The 15,894-nt window shown below is 44.1% G+C and overlaps 1 protein-coding gene across 8 annotated transcripts in view; it reads right to left on the bottom strand.

Annotated features, from left to right (window-relative positions):
• Positions 1 to 15,894, bottom strand: part of NAV1 (neuron navigator 1) — a 381,557-nt gene that overhangs the window by 356,377 nt on the left and 9,286 nt on the right. For 7 of the 8 annotated variants that reach the window (XM_044000373.1, XM_044000375.1, XM_044000376.1 and 4 more), the window contains exon 1: positions 8,278 to 8,482. The exons of the other annotated variant lie outside the window; for it this stretch is intronic. The gene's annotated coding sequence lies outside the window, so the exon portion shown is untranslated. Of the gene's footprint in view, positions 1 to 8,277; positions 8,483 to 15,894 lie in introns of those variants that run through there. 8 annotated transcript variants of the gene reach the window in all.

The raw sequence follows: 15,894 nt of genomic DNA, 5'->3' as shown, positions 1-15,894 counted from the left end.
CCTCTCTGAATCAGCCTAGCCCTGTCACCAAGACAGAGCCTCTCTCTGCACTGGAAAGCCAGTCTGGATGTGAGAGCATCCAAACCCTTCTCTCGGCTCTTCCCCTCCTCCCTCTCCTTTCGTCACTTGGAAGGTCCCTAGAGTGGCCTCTCTGATTGCTGAAGGGAAATAGGGGGATGACTCAGAGCCTCAGCCCGGTGGTGTTCGCTGATCCATTATTGAGATTTCATGCCGAGAAAAATAGGGAAGCTTTGCATAAATGGGTGGCAGTGAGAATCATGGGACTCCAAGGAGGGTGCACAGATGGGGAGGCAAACCCTTGGTGAAGACAGAACAAATGAACAGCCAAGATGTCTTGGCACATTGTAAAATTAATGCACCTCAATCTTAGGTAACGTGTATTGGCTATCAGCCAACCAGTATCTATTAAGCACTTACTGTGACAAAATGACAAAAAGTGATAGTCTGCCCAAGAGGAGCTTACGTTCTATCAGAGGAGACAACATGTACACGGAGAAGCATGATAATAGAATAATATAAGCATAATAAGTACAATACATTTTGACAGGGAAGCATCATCACTTGGGGGGGGGCGCTCAGGGAGGGCACAGGATTTGAGCTCAGCTCTAAGGGAGGGTAGGGATCCTAAAACTCAGATGTCAAGTGGGAGTGAACTTCAGGCATGGGGCAGCCTGTGCAAAAGAGTAGAGGTGGGAGATGGAGAACATGACAGGAACTACATGAGTAGGTCAGTTTGGGGGAACAAAGATCAGTGATGTGGAGTAATGTACAATAAGCCTGGGAAGGTAGCCAGGTTGGGAGGTTTTAACATAGGAAATAACAGAAAAGGGCCTAAAATATTGCATTGCCACTGAAAAGTAACTTAATTCTATGAAAAAGGAACAGGAGTCACAAAACAAATACTTGTTTTTCTTGAAATACTTCTGTCTGCAAGAGGCATCATTGTAAGAGGGGACATTGTAAATCCCATTTAGAAACATCATTTATGTCTGTGTTTTCATGCCACAGATGGCGCCTTTTGGGGTCACAGCTCTGGGGGCCTTCAATAGTACTGCCTTGGGGGCCACAGGCAAAGTGGGTCCACCTCCTGGTGTAATAGAGGAAATTGGGAGGTCCGCAGCCTGGCAGCAGGGGGAGCAGCCGCCCGGACCCCATCAGTGCTTGAGCTGGCTGTTTATGCACTCCCAGTCTCACTGAACCTTCCCTCTCCCTCTGGGGACGGCTAAATGTTTTGTGGAGATTACGCAGGTCTCCCAGTCCCTCCCAGCTGGGGAGAGAGAGAGCCGTGCAGACACACGCATATCTGCTTACTAAGGCTTAGTAAATCCAGAAAGAGGGGTGGGGGGAGGGGGAAGAGGCCTGACACTAGGTCCTAACACACAGCTGTAGGAGGCAGCTGGAGAGAGGGCATGGAAGGCATTCCTTCATTTCCAGAACATTGGAGAGGGCAAGGGGGAAAGTGGAGAAGCAGATCCGACGAGATAAGGCAGGCATCTGCCAGAGTTTTGGGGCCTTCCATTGGCCTCAACAGAGGGTCTCGCCTCTTTTATAGCGGAGACAGAAAGGGAACAATCAGTATCTTGGTCCAACTCTTTTAGTAGAGATTCTCCTCCCTGCATGTCCTCGCTGAAACTATCTTCTAAACTGGGAGAAGAGGTACAGTCAATACAGAACAACAGAGAACAAAATGATTTGTCATTGGGACAGAGAGAGGCAGCTGTGGCATCGTGGGTAGAGCTGGCCTGGAAGATAGCAAGACCTGGGTTTAAATCCTGCCTCTGACTCACAGTGTGTGACCCTGAGCAAGTTACTTTTTTAAAAAAATTCTAAATTTCTTTTTAATTTATGGAATAAAACAAGCATTTCCATAACACAGTATAATGAAAAAATATCATTGCACATGAAACTGCAAATCTTTTATGTACAACTTGCTATTCCTTTTTAAAAAATTATTATTTTTTTGTGCATGTGAGGCAATTGGGGTTAAGTGACTTGCCCAGGGTCACACAGCTAGTAAGTGTCAAGTGTCTGAAGCCAGATTTGAACTCAGGTCCTCCTGACTCCAGGGCCATTACTCTATCCACTGTGCCACCTAGCTGCCCTGCTATTCTTTTTATTTGTTTATTTGTTTTCTTTTTTTTTGTGGGGCAACGGGGGTTAAGTAATTTGCCCAGGGTCACACATCTAGTAAGTGTCAAGTGTCTGAGGCCAGATTTGAACTCAGGTACTCCTGAATTCAGGGCTGGTGCTTTATCCACTGCGCCACCTAGCCGCCCCGCCCCCCCCCCCCCCCGCTATTCTTTTTAAATAAAAGATAAAGTTATCATGTAAATTTCCTTTTTTCTTTCCTTCCCCACCTGCCCTAGAGATGGCTACCATTAGACACAAAGAAGTGTATATCTATATCTATATTTTTACAAATATCTATATATCTATATCTTACAAATATGTCTATGTCTATATCTATATTTTACAAATAGCTATATCTTTATATCTCTATTTTACAAATATATATATCTCTATTTTTACAAGTATCTATATCTATATTTTTTACAAATATATATATATATAATCATTCTATACACACTTCTACTTATCAGTTCTTTTTCTGGATGCAGACAACATCTTCCTTCATACATCCTTTGTGGTTAATTTGGGTATAATAGTCAAAATTACTTATTTGCTTAAAGTTGTTTTTTTTTTTAATAATTTTTTTTTTTTTTTGCGGGGCAATGGGGGTTAAGTGACTTGCCTAGGGTCACACAGCTAGTAAGTGTCAAGTGTCTGAGGCCGGATTTGAACTCAGGTACTCCTGAATCCAGGGCCGGTGCTTTATCCACTGCGCCACCTAGCCGCCCCCTAAAGTTGTTCTTAAAACAACATTGCTGTTACTGTACACATTTCACTCATCATTTTTCCGTGCAAGTCTTTCCATGTTTCTCTAAGATCATCGAGCTCATCATTTCTTATAGCACAGCAGTATTCCAAGTTACTTAATCTTTCAGTTCTCTAGACAACTCTCTGAGATAAATTGCTGAAAGGGCGCCTCCTCAAGGCAGTAGAGGAATATTCCTCATCTAGGAGTTCCCTATACCAATGAAATCATAGTCCAATCCTGATCCCTATTGTAATATAGATAAACACACTCAGCTGTTGGTACCCTGCCCCATTCCCCTTGCCTCTCTAGGTCCCCTTCCTCTTGTTGCTTTCATCCGTAACTCATCCTTTACGCAGCTGCCAAAATATCTTTCTGAAGAACAAGTTGGATGGCCACTTCTCTTATCTAGAAGTTTCAGTTAATCCTTGTTGTTTCTAGTAGAAATTCTTCAGCCTGGCATTTAAAGCGATATATAAATGCTAGCTAATTATTATATAAATGTCAGATATTATTGCCACCATCAGCATCATTATGATGAATCTTGTTCTCATCCTTTTTTGTGTAATTAAACCAGAAATAGTCCTTGGAATTAGTGATAGCTAAGATAATTTCCCACTGTTTTCTAGCCAACAATTGCTTACTATTTAAAAGTACAGTGGACAATAATAATAATGAAATAATAAGTAGTTAACATTTATATAGTGCCATGTGCCAAGCACTGTGCTAAGTGCTTTACAATTATTATCTCATTTGACTTTCACAACTGTGCTATCATGATCCCTATTTTACAAAGAGGGGTTAAGTGACTTGCCCAGGGTCACACAGCTAGTAAGACTCAGGTCTTCCTGTCTCTATACATGGCACCACCTAGTGTCCCACTGCAAACCTAGGCACAGAATATTGGACTTGGAGTCAGCTGACTAGGCAGAGACACTAAGAGGTGCCTGGTTAATGGTCCCCAGTGAAAAATCAGCAAAATGACAACTCCCAACTCCAATCTTACTGACTTTTGGCTCTGACAGCCAGGAATCTGCTTCCATGTGTATCTGGGTTTCCAACCTGCTGAATTTCCAGAGGTTGGGATGAGTTATCCTGGAGACTGGGGCTCATGTATCCCGGAATGAGAATTCCATCTTAGATGCTGACTTCCCTGGGGAGGAGTGGTGCGCCTTGAGCAAGTCCCATTAACCCTGTCAATGACCTGACTTTTTTAGCTACCAACAGCCCTAATGAAAGAACCTTTGGAGGCTGGGCCTCAATACATAGTCTCAGAGCCCTTTGAAGTAGAAACATCTTGTTATTAGTGGGCTTATGCCAGGCCAGATGCATTTAGTACCTTTAAATTTTCTTCTATGGGACTGCGTCTCATATTAAATGAGAGTAAATGAATTTGGAAGAAAGTACGTGTGACCTGAACAGGGCACATACACAGTCAAGAAGTAGCACTCCCTGGCGTATCTAAGTGGCTCAGGGTCCAGTCATCCTGCTTCTTTTCACGTCTCAGGAAACACAGGAAACAAGATCAAAATCCCTGCCACCTCAGAGGAAACTGGAATGTCCTTAGCTGGGCCTGAGTCAGCCTTCTTGGTAGGTCAAGGGAACAGATTAGATTTGGGAGATTGGTTCTTCAATCAACCTTCGTTTTAGAATTTACCGTTGCTTCATGTATATATATAATGATATGCATTTATACATAAATACATGTGTCAACACACTAGAATAAACAAAGGAAAATGGTTTTAATTAGTGTTCTATGACGTGTAGAGCTAAAAAAACAAAGGCCCGAAAAGATGTTGCTTCTGCCAAGTGTTGCTCCACTTCTGAGTTCTCTATGTTCTTTCTATCCCGAGGCACCCGGGGGTGAGTGCTTAGCTTCTCTGCAAAGACTGCACCTCCCATCCCTTGCTGGCTTTCTGTTCCTCCCTTGGTTAGTAACATTTGCTCCTAGGTAACATCTGCAGAGATTTCTATATGAGTAACACTAGGGACATAACTAAGTACCAGCCATCATTGCTTATACCATTCATCACTGTTTGACTTCAAGTTGGACTTTAAAGGGGAATCTTCAGGCCAAAGGAAGAAGAGGAAAATAGAAATAAACACACACACAAATATGTATGTATATGTATATATGTGTGTTTATCTATATGTCTGTCTGTCTATCTATCTGTCTATGGAGAGAAACAGAGACAGACATGCAAAGACAGACAGAGACAGAGACAAACAGAGAGACAGAGAGAGACAGAGACACAGACAGACACAGAAAAAGACAGACACAGAGACAGAGACAGAAGAGACAGACACACAGAGAGAGACAGACAGAGACAGACAGACAGAGAGAATGAGAATTTTTCAGACAGACAGACAGGCGACCCTCTTTGGTTAGTGTGCTCTTTTCCTTCTGAGTCAGAGCTGAAGGGGACCCCAGAGGCTTCCTCCAGAGGATGTGGGCTTGCTGGAGTGGGAGTGGGGGAGGATTAGACAAGAAAAGGAAAAACAATACTTCAGTTTCCCTCAGAGGCTCCCCCAGGAGGCTACACTCCCTGCCTGAGAAACCCAGAACCCAAATAATGCCAAAATGTTTGAAACTGGCCAGGTTCCAAGTGGTTTTCCTTCTCTAACTCAAGAGCAGTAGCCTTACTTTAGGCCAGGTTTCACAAAATAAAGTAAAAGGCAAAACTACATGGTTCCCTATTAGCTCTTAAGTTAAACTCTTGTGTTTGGGGAGTGAGGGTTAAGAATGACAGAATGTTTTTTGAATTAGAATTTTGAATTAGAAAGGAACTCAGAGACCATCTACCCTAACCTCTTTATTTCATAGATGAAGAAACTGAGGTATAGAAAGGAGAAGTAACTTGCCCAAGGTCATAGAGTAAGTTAGTAAGTCATTAAGTAATGAGTTTTTCTCTACTTAGGCAAATGCAGATTTCAAAGCACCTTCCAACTTCATCTGGGGATAGGAGCTTTCTCCTCCTTCTCCTTCTCCTTCTCCTTCTCCTTCTCCTTCTCCTTCTCCTTCTCCTTCTCCTTCTCCTTCTCCTTCTCCTTCTCCTTCTCCTTCTCCTTCTCCTTCTCCTTCTCCTTCTCCTTCTCCTTCTCCTTCTCCTCCTTCTTCTGTGAGGCAATTGGGGTTAAGTGACTTGCCCAGGATCACACAGCTAGTAAGTGTCAAGTGTCTGAGGCCAGATTTGAACTCAGGTCCTCCTGACTCCAGGGCCAGTGCTCTATCTACTGTGCCACCTAGCTGCCCCGATAGGAGCTTTCTTCATTCTCCTTTTGTGTCAGAAAAAAAACCATGTAAAATATGTATATAGCATTCTCCAAGTTACTTCGAATTTTAGTAATAAGAGTATAGAGCCAGTGAGACTTAGAAGAGAGAGCCCTGTTTTTAACATCATAAATATTTGGGTTCATCTTCCACCTCAGACATTACTAGCTTTGTGACCCTAGGCAAATCACTTAGTCTCTCTAAGCCTCAGTTTCCTCATTTTTAAAATAGCACCTAACTTCCAAGGCTGGGATGACAAGCAAGCTTGCCCTTTGTAAACCATAAAGCACTATGTAAAAATGAGGTAGTAAAAGATGTAAATAGGGAAGCCTAGAACAATCAGATTTCCCCTTAGAAACCAGTTCTGGAAACAAATACAACTGCAAGACACATCTTTTTAAATTTGATCTTTTATGGGGGGGGCAGGGGGCAATGAGGATTAAGTGACTTGCCCAGGGTCACACAGCTAGTAAGTGTCAAGTGTCTGAGGCCAGATTTGAACTCAGGTCCTCCTGAATCCAGGGCTGATGCTTTATCTACTGTGCCACCTAGCCGCCCCCAAGACACATCTTTTTCGTGGGTAGTGGTGGTAGAGTTCTGGTGTGACAGCTTCCCTGTGCCTTCCTACCCTGAAACAGAAGTTACCAAAATGCAAACTTCCTAATCCAAACCAAGACACTGGACAGATACAGTTTTAAAAGCCTTTAACATTGCCTACCTAACTCCTTGGTCAAAGGGAAATCAATGAGCTTGGAACAGATCCCCAAGCTGTGAGATCCTGAGTCATCTCCCTAACTCTGATACAAGCATCCCTGGTGTGGTGTGCTGGTCTCCACCCCAAGTGAAATCTGGAGGTGAGATCCTTGGTGCTGGCTAATCTTGAGACGAAAGCCCAAAGAAGAGAGAGAACACCAACAGCAAGGCTCTTGTTTGTATAGCCGTCTTGCAGAAGTCATCCTCAGCACTAAGTTCCAATAAGCCAATGGCATTTCAAGTCATTGAAACAGGAAGCAAGATAAACAACATATTATCAGCAAGAAGATGGAGCTGATTCCTGTATTCCCTAGGATGCCAGCCAGCTGAGCCCATTGAATGTCCTAGTAAAGTCTGCTTTCCCCACAGCTGATGTGCTTGTCTTCAGCTGTGGGGAACAAGGTTCCCTTTTTGTTGGATAAATTGACTCATCATCTCCCTCCTTTCCCCCAAATTCTTGCCTTCCACATTTGCTCTGTGTGGGGCTGAGCTGGCTTCTGCTTCTTTTTTTGCCACCCCCCTTTTTCCCTCCCAGGATCTGGGTCTCTAGAATGACCCTCTAATAAACTGCTCTCTCTAAGAGTTTCCTTTACTCCCAGACAGCAGACACTTGGGGGTGGGGTGGAAGGGGGCTGATACCAGAGAGAAAAGCAGCGGAGTAAGGATCAGAAACCATTACAGAGAAATTGGAGGATCGCAGATGTGTCCAACCACAGGGACTTTACAGGAACTAAATTTGAAAACACCCTACAAAGAAACCTGCCCTAGCCCTCTGGCTCTTGTGTCCCTCTCCTGTCACAACTAGTCAGCAACTCATCAGCAAACTGGAAAGAGTTCAGTGGCATTGGGAGCTTCAAGGATGGGAGTCTAGGATATGTGAGAGTGTGGGAAATATAGTACTCCAGATTTTGTGTCTGCCCTCACAGAAACTCAAAATACTTATGTATCAAACTCAGACAGAAAGATGTAGTCCTAAAGTTGAGTGTTTTGATAAGTGCCAATACAGTCCATATAAAGTGAATTTGATATGTCAGGCTTATTATATCTACAGCTTTCTATGCTTATGTTAACTGTTTTTGTCTCTCTGTCTTTATCTCTCTGTGTCTCTGTCTCTCTCTCACTGTCTCCCCCCCCCCCCCCCCCCCCCCGCTTCTCACTCACCAGTCAGCTAGTCTCTCTCCTCTGCCAAACCAACCCCAGTCCAACACTGGACACGGCCCATCAGCCCCGGCTGGAACCCCAAGTGTCAGACCTCCCTCCTCCTTGCGTCGGCCACCAACCCCGACCAGCCGGTGGTGACTCGGGCACCGGGACCCTCCGAGCTCAGAGTCAGTCAAAGGACAGAGAAGCCACTCACCATTCGGGTCTGTCCTTCAGGTCCGTTCACGCATGCCGGTGGGAGCTGCCCATCTTCCAGAGGCGGATCTCGTTCCCTCCCGCGGCTGCCCCACGATGCACCCTCGCGCCTCACAAAGTTTGTTCAGGGGCTCCCCCTGGCCGCCAGAGACAGCCCCCGGAGCCGAAGTGCGGCTGGCGGCGCCTGCCTGCGTCCTAGTCCTAGCCCTCGTTCTCCTCCTCGTTCTCCTCTTCCTCCTCCTCCTCCTCCTCGTTCTCCTCTTCCTCCTCCTCCTCCTCCTCCTCCTCCTCCTCCTCCTCCTCCTCCTCCTCCTCCTCCTCCTCCTCCTCCTCCTCCTCCTCCTCCTCCTCCTCCTCCTCTTCCTCTCCCGGCTTCTCACAGAGCCAGCCGCGGGCTGTGCCTCCACAATGGGTACGGCAGCATCCTGAACAAAGTGCGGTCCCCCGGGATCCCCCGGCGAGGAGGTGGAGCCATGTGACCCGCTGCCCCCGAGGCACACGCCAGCCCTTTATGCTGCTGGCTAAGGGGAGGGGTGGGTGTGCCAGGCCACTGCCGGGATGGGAGGAGATAGAGGGAGGGAGGGAGGGGACTTCTCTGCTTTGGATCTCCCCCCCCCCCCCGCCCGCCCCGTGCCAGTTTAACCCGCAGAGGGGCGGAGGCATGGGTCCCTTCCAGACTTTGTCATTGGAAAGCTATTCCCAGTAACCCTTTCTTGCCTTCTCCACGCCCCTCCCCGTACCCCTCCCCCCGCCCGCCCCAGCTCCCCATCTCTGCTCTCTCCCAGAAGTAGAAAGAACAACTATTTGGTGGTGTGGCTCAGGTTCCTTCCCGGCCAGAGCAGAAAACCCTTACACAAATGAGCTTTTCCTTGACTCATTGATCCTCCCTCCCCTCTTAATACCCCGTTTCTTCTATCTCCAGATCCTTCTCCCTCCCATCTCCACCCCAATTCCTATTCTGGATATGATTTCCTTGATTCCCTAGGACAAAGTGGGAGACGAGTCCCAGGATGCTTCTTGCTCCCTTGCTGACCCTTCATAGGATCTTAGATCTAGAAAGGTCGTCTCCTATGACTGAGACATTTGACAACTTAGGAAACTGAGACCCAGGGATGTTAAAGGATCTGCCAAAGTCGGACAGGTAGTGTCAGGGGTGGGATTTTAAACTTCTACTTTCCTTTAGGCTTCTCCCCCTATTCCCAACAACAACAACAACAACAACAAAATCGGAATTATTTTCAAGTGACTGAGTTTAGTTACCAAGATGATTTCCCTTCTATTCAGCTGAATGGATTACTGAACTGAAACCTCTTCAGTCAGCCAACTAGTATTAAGCATCTACTATGAGCCAGGGACTGTTCTCTGTTCCTCATGCTGCTGTCTTACGTTTAAGACTAGTGGGGAGAGCATTGGACTGGGAGTTAAGACCTATGTTTTAGTCTTGGCTCTGTTACCAACAACTATGTAGCTCTGGAAAAACCAAAACTTTCCTGAGCCTCAGTTTCTTCATCTGTGGTGCTTGGGCTCTTTCAACTCCAACATGACTCTATAAGGCATAGGAATCAGCGCTGGAAGTGACCTCACAGACCAACCAGTTCAACCCCTCGTGTAAAGAGAATGAGATGTTATTTCAAGGTCATCCAAGGCAGTAATAGCAGGACTGAGTTGTGAACTAAGGTCTTCCAACTCCAAGGCTATATAAGCTATACTTTGCTTCTCCTATCTTGTCCTATGCCCCCTCAAGGGTTTCAGAAGCGGGAAAGGAGGGGAAAGATGAAAGGTAAGGGAAATTGGAGAGCAGGAATAAACAAGGAGAGATTGGAGAGCAGAATCGTAGACAAGTTCTGTGGTACCTTAGAGATTGTTGGGTTAAACCTCCTAGTCAAAGCAGCAATCCCCTTTATAGAATCTGTGCTGGTTTATTAAGCTTCTGTATGAAAAAGGCAGTGAGGAAAAAAGGTAGCTCTTTCCCCTCGACATATCTATATAGAGCTTTGGGTTTCATGGAAGAAAGATGTGGGAAAACCCCAAGCATTAGCTGGGTCCACAAACCTGGCCACTGGGATTGGAGAATAACAGAGCTCAAGAGCTGGACTTTGAAGGCTATTTGCACATATGTATGTATGTATTAAGGGGTAGATTGGGGTGGGGGGAATGCTAGAAAACAATAAGCACTGGGCCTAAAGTCAGAAAGACCTGAATTCAAATCTGACTTCAGCCACTTACTACCTATGTGACTCTGAGCAAGTCACTTAGCCTCTGTTTGCCTCAGTTTCCTCATCTGTAAAATGGAGATACTAATAGCACCTACCTCCCAAGGTTGTTGTGGGCATCAAATGAGATAATTATTGTAAACACTTATCATAGTGCCTGGCACATAGTAAATGCTATGTAAACACTAGTTGTTGTTGTTGTTATATTCTCTGTGAGTTCTTCAAGAACATTCTAGGCCAGGTCCTCTTTGAGAACAAAGGACAAACAACAAGGCTAGATCAAGAGTCTGGAGCAAAGCCAGGATGAAAAGCCTGACGTCCTCATTCCTAATCCTGATCAAGTCGCTTGTCTTATTGGAGAGTTGAAAAGATTTCTTTCCAAATAAGAGCATGGTGCTAGAGACACTGGTTTAGTGGTAGCATGGGCAAAGCAAACTGTTCTTTAAAAATAATTTTCACTTAAGGGGAACATTATTTTGTGCTTTGTCATTGTTTTTTCTTGTATAGAATGGGAGACAAAAAGGAGAAAAGTATAGCATAGAGGAGCCCCTTATCTCTTTTTTTGACCTAAGATTTGAAAGCAGGTCTTCTTGACTCTGAAATACTCCTCTCTAATCACCATGCCACTTAGCTATAGATTAATCAGGTTGTGACTAGACTTATTTTTTAAAAACAGGGCAATGAGGGTTAAGTGACTTGCCCAGGGTCACACAGCCAGTAAGTGTCAAGTGTCTGAGGTCGGATTTGAACTCAGGTCTTCCTGAATCCAGGGCTGGTGCTTTATCCACTGCACCACCTAGCTGCCCCTCCTTATCTTTTTAAAAATTTTTTTGAGAAGCCCCTTATCTCATGACCATTGCAGCAAAACAAAATGGTATTAGGTTTGTGGCTCAATGGACAGAACACTGGGCCAGAGTCCTGAAGATCTGTTTTCAAATCCAGCCTCAGACACTTACTGGTTGTGTGACCCTTGGCAAGTCTTTTAACCTTCCTTTGCTTCAGCTTCCTCAATTGCAAAATGGGGATAATGATAGCACCTACTTCTCAAGACTGTTGTTAGGATCAAATGAGATAATATTTTTAAAGCACTTACCACAATGCCTGGCACATAGTAGGTGCTTAACAAATACTCATTTTCTTCTTTTATCATAAGTTTTTGGGTCCCTCAACCGTATGTTCACTTTAGCATTCCAGTTTGACAAGCATGATAATATTATATAACGCTTTCCATATAACATAAGTAGTTTAAATATTAGATGAAGAAACTACATCTTAGATGGTTTAAGTGATTTGCATATATGTCAGAGTTAAGATTCAAACCCAGGACTCTAGCCTCCAATATTCTTGGAGCCAATTACTACTGCATGGATAAAGAGAGAGAGGCTCAGATAATATTACCTGACTGAGATCTGTTCCTTCCCAGTAGCAACTCATTTGACAAGCCTCCCAGTGACTCTCTAAGAATAGCTTGGAGTCAAATCATGAAAACTAATAAATCTGGGATAACTAGATTGGCCAAAGGGTAGGTAGATAATAGGGATTATAGTCAGGATGCTCAGTACCGAGCCTGGCCATATCATTGATAAAGACTGGGTATAGCTCCCCTCCCATCATATGCCTCATTTTCCCCTTTTGTAACCCTGGGATCATAATCCTTAATGTATAATAATAGCTCACATTTATGCAGTACTTCAGAATTTACACAGAGTATTATGAGGACAAATGAGCATATCTCTATAAGACATTAGAAAAATTAAGCATTCTCTCTAGCTAGATTGTGCTGAGGTTCTCCTTCCTTCAAGACAACCACCATCTTTCACCATTTGAACATGACCAATCGCTTCTGTCCCTTCTGACTCTATCCTCCATTATGTTCTACACAGACCAATCATGAATCACTGACAGTAAACAAATAATAATAAAACATTTAAGAGCAATTAGTTAGATGAGTGAAGATGGTTGGTAGGCAGAAAATGGGAGGCATAGGGAGAAAAAGTGATGATAATACTAACAATAATAACAGCTAGCCTTTATAGCACTATTATTTAGCTACTATGGTCTACTTTATGTCAGGCACTGTGCTGAACACTTTATAAATATTACCACATTTGTTCCTCACAATAACCCTGGGAATTATGTGTTATTATCATCCCCCCCATTTTACAGGTGAGGAAACTGAGGCAGACAAGGGTCACACAATTAGCAAGTGTCTGAGACTGGGCCTTCCTAACTCAGACCCAAAGATCTATCCACTGTACCACAGTGAAAAGATCCTTAGACTGGGAGTTGGAAGGCTGTGGGGTTTAGCTCTGAATTTCCCACTAACTCATGGTATGATCTTGGCTTGTTGTTGTTCAGTTGTTTTCAGCCATGTCCAGCTCTTCATGACTCCATTTGGGGTTTTCTTGGCAGAGATATTCGATTCATGTGCCATTTCCTTCTCTAGCCCATTTTATAGATGGAGAACTGAGGCAAACAGGGTTAAGTGACTTTCCCAGGGTCACACAGCTAGTTAAGTGTCTGAGGTCACATTTGAACTCATGAAAATTAGTCTTCTTGATTCCAGGCCTGGCACTCTACTGTGCCACCTAGCTACACATACCCTTCATTTCTGTAGGTCTCAGTTTGAGAAGGTTTGACTACATGATCTGTAAGTGTTCTTTGAACTCTAAGTTCCCATGTTCCTAGAGTGGATAACTAGGTTTCTGAGATAGAATGGGTCGGGGGATGAGGAGGGAGGGAGGGAGGGGGAGAGAGAGAGAGAGAGAGAGAGAGAGAGAGAGAGAGAGAGAGAGAGAGAGAGAGAGAGAGAGAGAGAGAGAGAAAGCAGGGGGAAAGAAGGGTGACCAGCAAAGTGAACCCAACATCTTACTAACTCATTTACTTATTCTTGAATGTAGTAAGAGTTTATTCTGGTACAGGCAGAACTTGGCTTGAAAACAGAGACCCAGGAATGAGAGATGACCCTTGGCCCAAATTACTGCAGCATGAGTGAGTAGGATTTTTTGTTGTTTTTTCTTTTTCTTTCTTTTTTTCTAACTTAAGCACAGCAGAGATGACTCAGTGGTTTTGAATGAGGCAAATGGGTTTTCTTTAAATATGAAAATCAATAAGTGATGAACTCAGGGCCCTGGCTGAGGCTGAAGTCACTAAGGTAGGAGGAGGGCATGGTAGGAAGGGACCTTGATGAGGTTATCCTTTGCCTGGGAGATAGAATTGAGCAGTGAATGGTGGAGAGTGACATCAGGGTGCAGGACAATGTGCCCCCCAGAAGCCCCAGCAGCAAGAAGCCAGGCTCATCTTCCCTCCCAGGCCCCCAGCTCAGTGCCTTGTCATTGGTATGAGTTTCTATCCCTCTTCTCCCATCTCTAATCTCTAAGCACCACCCTGCCCTCCCCACTTCCCAGTCTCTTTTTTTCAGCCCTGTTATTGCTTTAGGGTAGGAGAGAATTAATATGAGGATCAGTGTCAGTTTTGCAAATAGACTTTTAAAAATCAGTTTATCGGCCAACTTCCTAGAGTGGGAGCCACAGGGCTCTCCCAATTCCCTTCAGCTCTTAAACCATGACAACCTAGGACTGAGGACTAACTTGCTATAGCTGGAAACATTAGAGTGGGGGTGATTTTAGTTTTGCTGAAAAGTTTTTGGTTCCCTCAGCCTAATTTATTTGGAGACATCCTGATTTCTTCCAAACTCTGGTTCTCTGGGTTATGCGAATTTGGCTGCCTAACTTGGGTGCTATAAAGTGGTTTGGGGGTTTAAACAGAGCCTAGTGTCTTGGGTCTTATTTTCCAGGGCCTTTACTGACTTGCTGTGTGACCTAGGGTGACTGTTTTTCCTTCTCTGTTTCTCCTGTCCTTCCCTTAATTTGTATTTTTATATGGATCCTATTCATGGGGAGCTTCGTGGCTGTGGGTAAAACATGATTCACTGGTGACACGGAGAAAGCATTAAATAGTGTTTTTATTTCACTGACCATTATGGAATTAATTTAGCTTGGTACTTCTGGGGCTTCTGACAACTTTTCTGCTTCTGTTTCCTCATCAAAAAAAGAAGATTCCATCAGCACTTGAGATCTGAAAACTAATTTCACTGAGATACGTTTCTTGATTGTCACCTAGTAACCTGTGACCCTGTTTAGTTCATTAGCATTAGCAATTATGGGGGGGGTCTCTTTCTATTTGTGTTGGAACATCCTCTTCCCTCTTTCTCACCCAATTCCCCAGCTCACCCGCCATTCCTGGATCATAGCTCTGAGAATGGTTGGGGATATATTTCAGTCCCCCTTTAAGAGAGATGTGCTTCCTTGGGTTTTCTCGTTGACAGCAAGCCTGGAAAAATAATCTGGGGAGAAGCTGGCCCAGTAACTAGTGTTTTATAAGAACAAGAGAATCACCATCTTTATCAGGAAGATGCTGTTCTTTTCTCAATGATCAGGAAGTAGGGTATGGAGCAAATCTGAAGGATATTTTCCCAAAGATGCCCTCTTAAAATTCCTAGTTGTCTTCAAAGCTCAGGTACTAGTACCTCCTATCCCCCAATCATTTTATATTGTGTGTATTGTATGCGTGTCTCTGCAGAGAGACATATCTCTATATAGATATAGTTTTCTATTGTATATATTTTTATATATACACACCCATATGATGTATATTTTATGTGTATTGAGAAGTTTGAATGTTATCTGTAAGCTCCTTGAGCTCAGACACTTTCATTTTGGTGTCCCCAGGACCTAGCACAGTGCCTGACAAATAGTAGGAACGTAAAACTGTTGTTAGATCTACAGGACCCTTAAGGTTTGCAAAGTACTTTCTGGACAACTACCCTGTGAGGTAAGTAGAATAAATATTCCTATCTCTCAGGAAACTGAGATCCTGAGTAATTAAATGACTTTCTCCAGGTTCAGACAGCTGGTAGCTGAATTGGGATTGGAACCCAGGTCTTCTGACACCAAGTCTGGTGCTCTGCCCGTGATATCATACTTGCTCTTCTCAATCTCACAACATCTCTGAACTTTCTTTTTTGTTTTCACCTCTGTAAAATGGGGCTAATATTTGTACTATTTTGTTTTCTAGATTCATTTTGGGAGAAATACTTTGCAAACCCAAAGGCACTACATAAAGGGTATTATTTTAATGATGAAAGAAAGAAAAAAGAAAGGAAGGAAGGGAAAAGAAGAAAAGAGGAAGGAAGAAAAGAAGGGAAGGAAAGAGAGAAGGAAAAAAAGGAAGGAAGGAAGAAAAGATATCCCTTTAAGAATCTTGTGGTAGGCAGTTTCTAGGAAAAAAGGAATCTTGGGATTCCACTGACCCTTTCATCCAAGGCATATAAGGGCAGTATTGTCCTGGGTGCTCCCAGCCTGCATTCATGTGCCTCTAGAGCAATGGCGACTGGCAAGCGTGGG

The sequence above is a fragment of the Dromiciops gliroides genome, chromosome 4 (assembly GCF_019393635.1).
Source record: "Dromiciops gliroides isolate mDroGli1 chromosome 4, mDroGli1.pri, whole genome shotgun sequence".
In the NCBI taxonomy this organism is placed as follows: domain Eukaryota; kingdom Metazoa; phylum Chordata; class Mammalia; order Microbiotheria; family Microbiotheriidae; genus Dromiciops; species Dromiciops gliroides.
The sequence above is the reverse complement of the archived record's forward strand: the minus strand, read 5'-3'. Positions and strand labels throughout refer to the sequence as shown.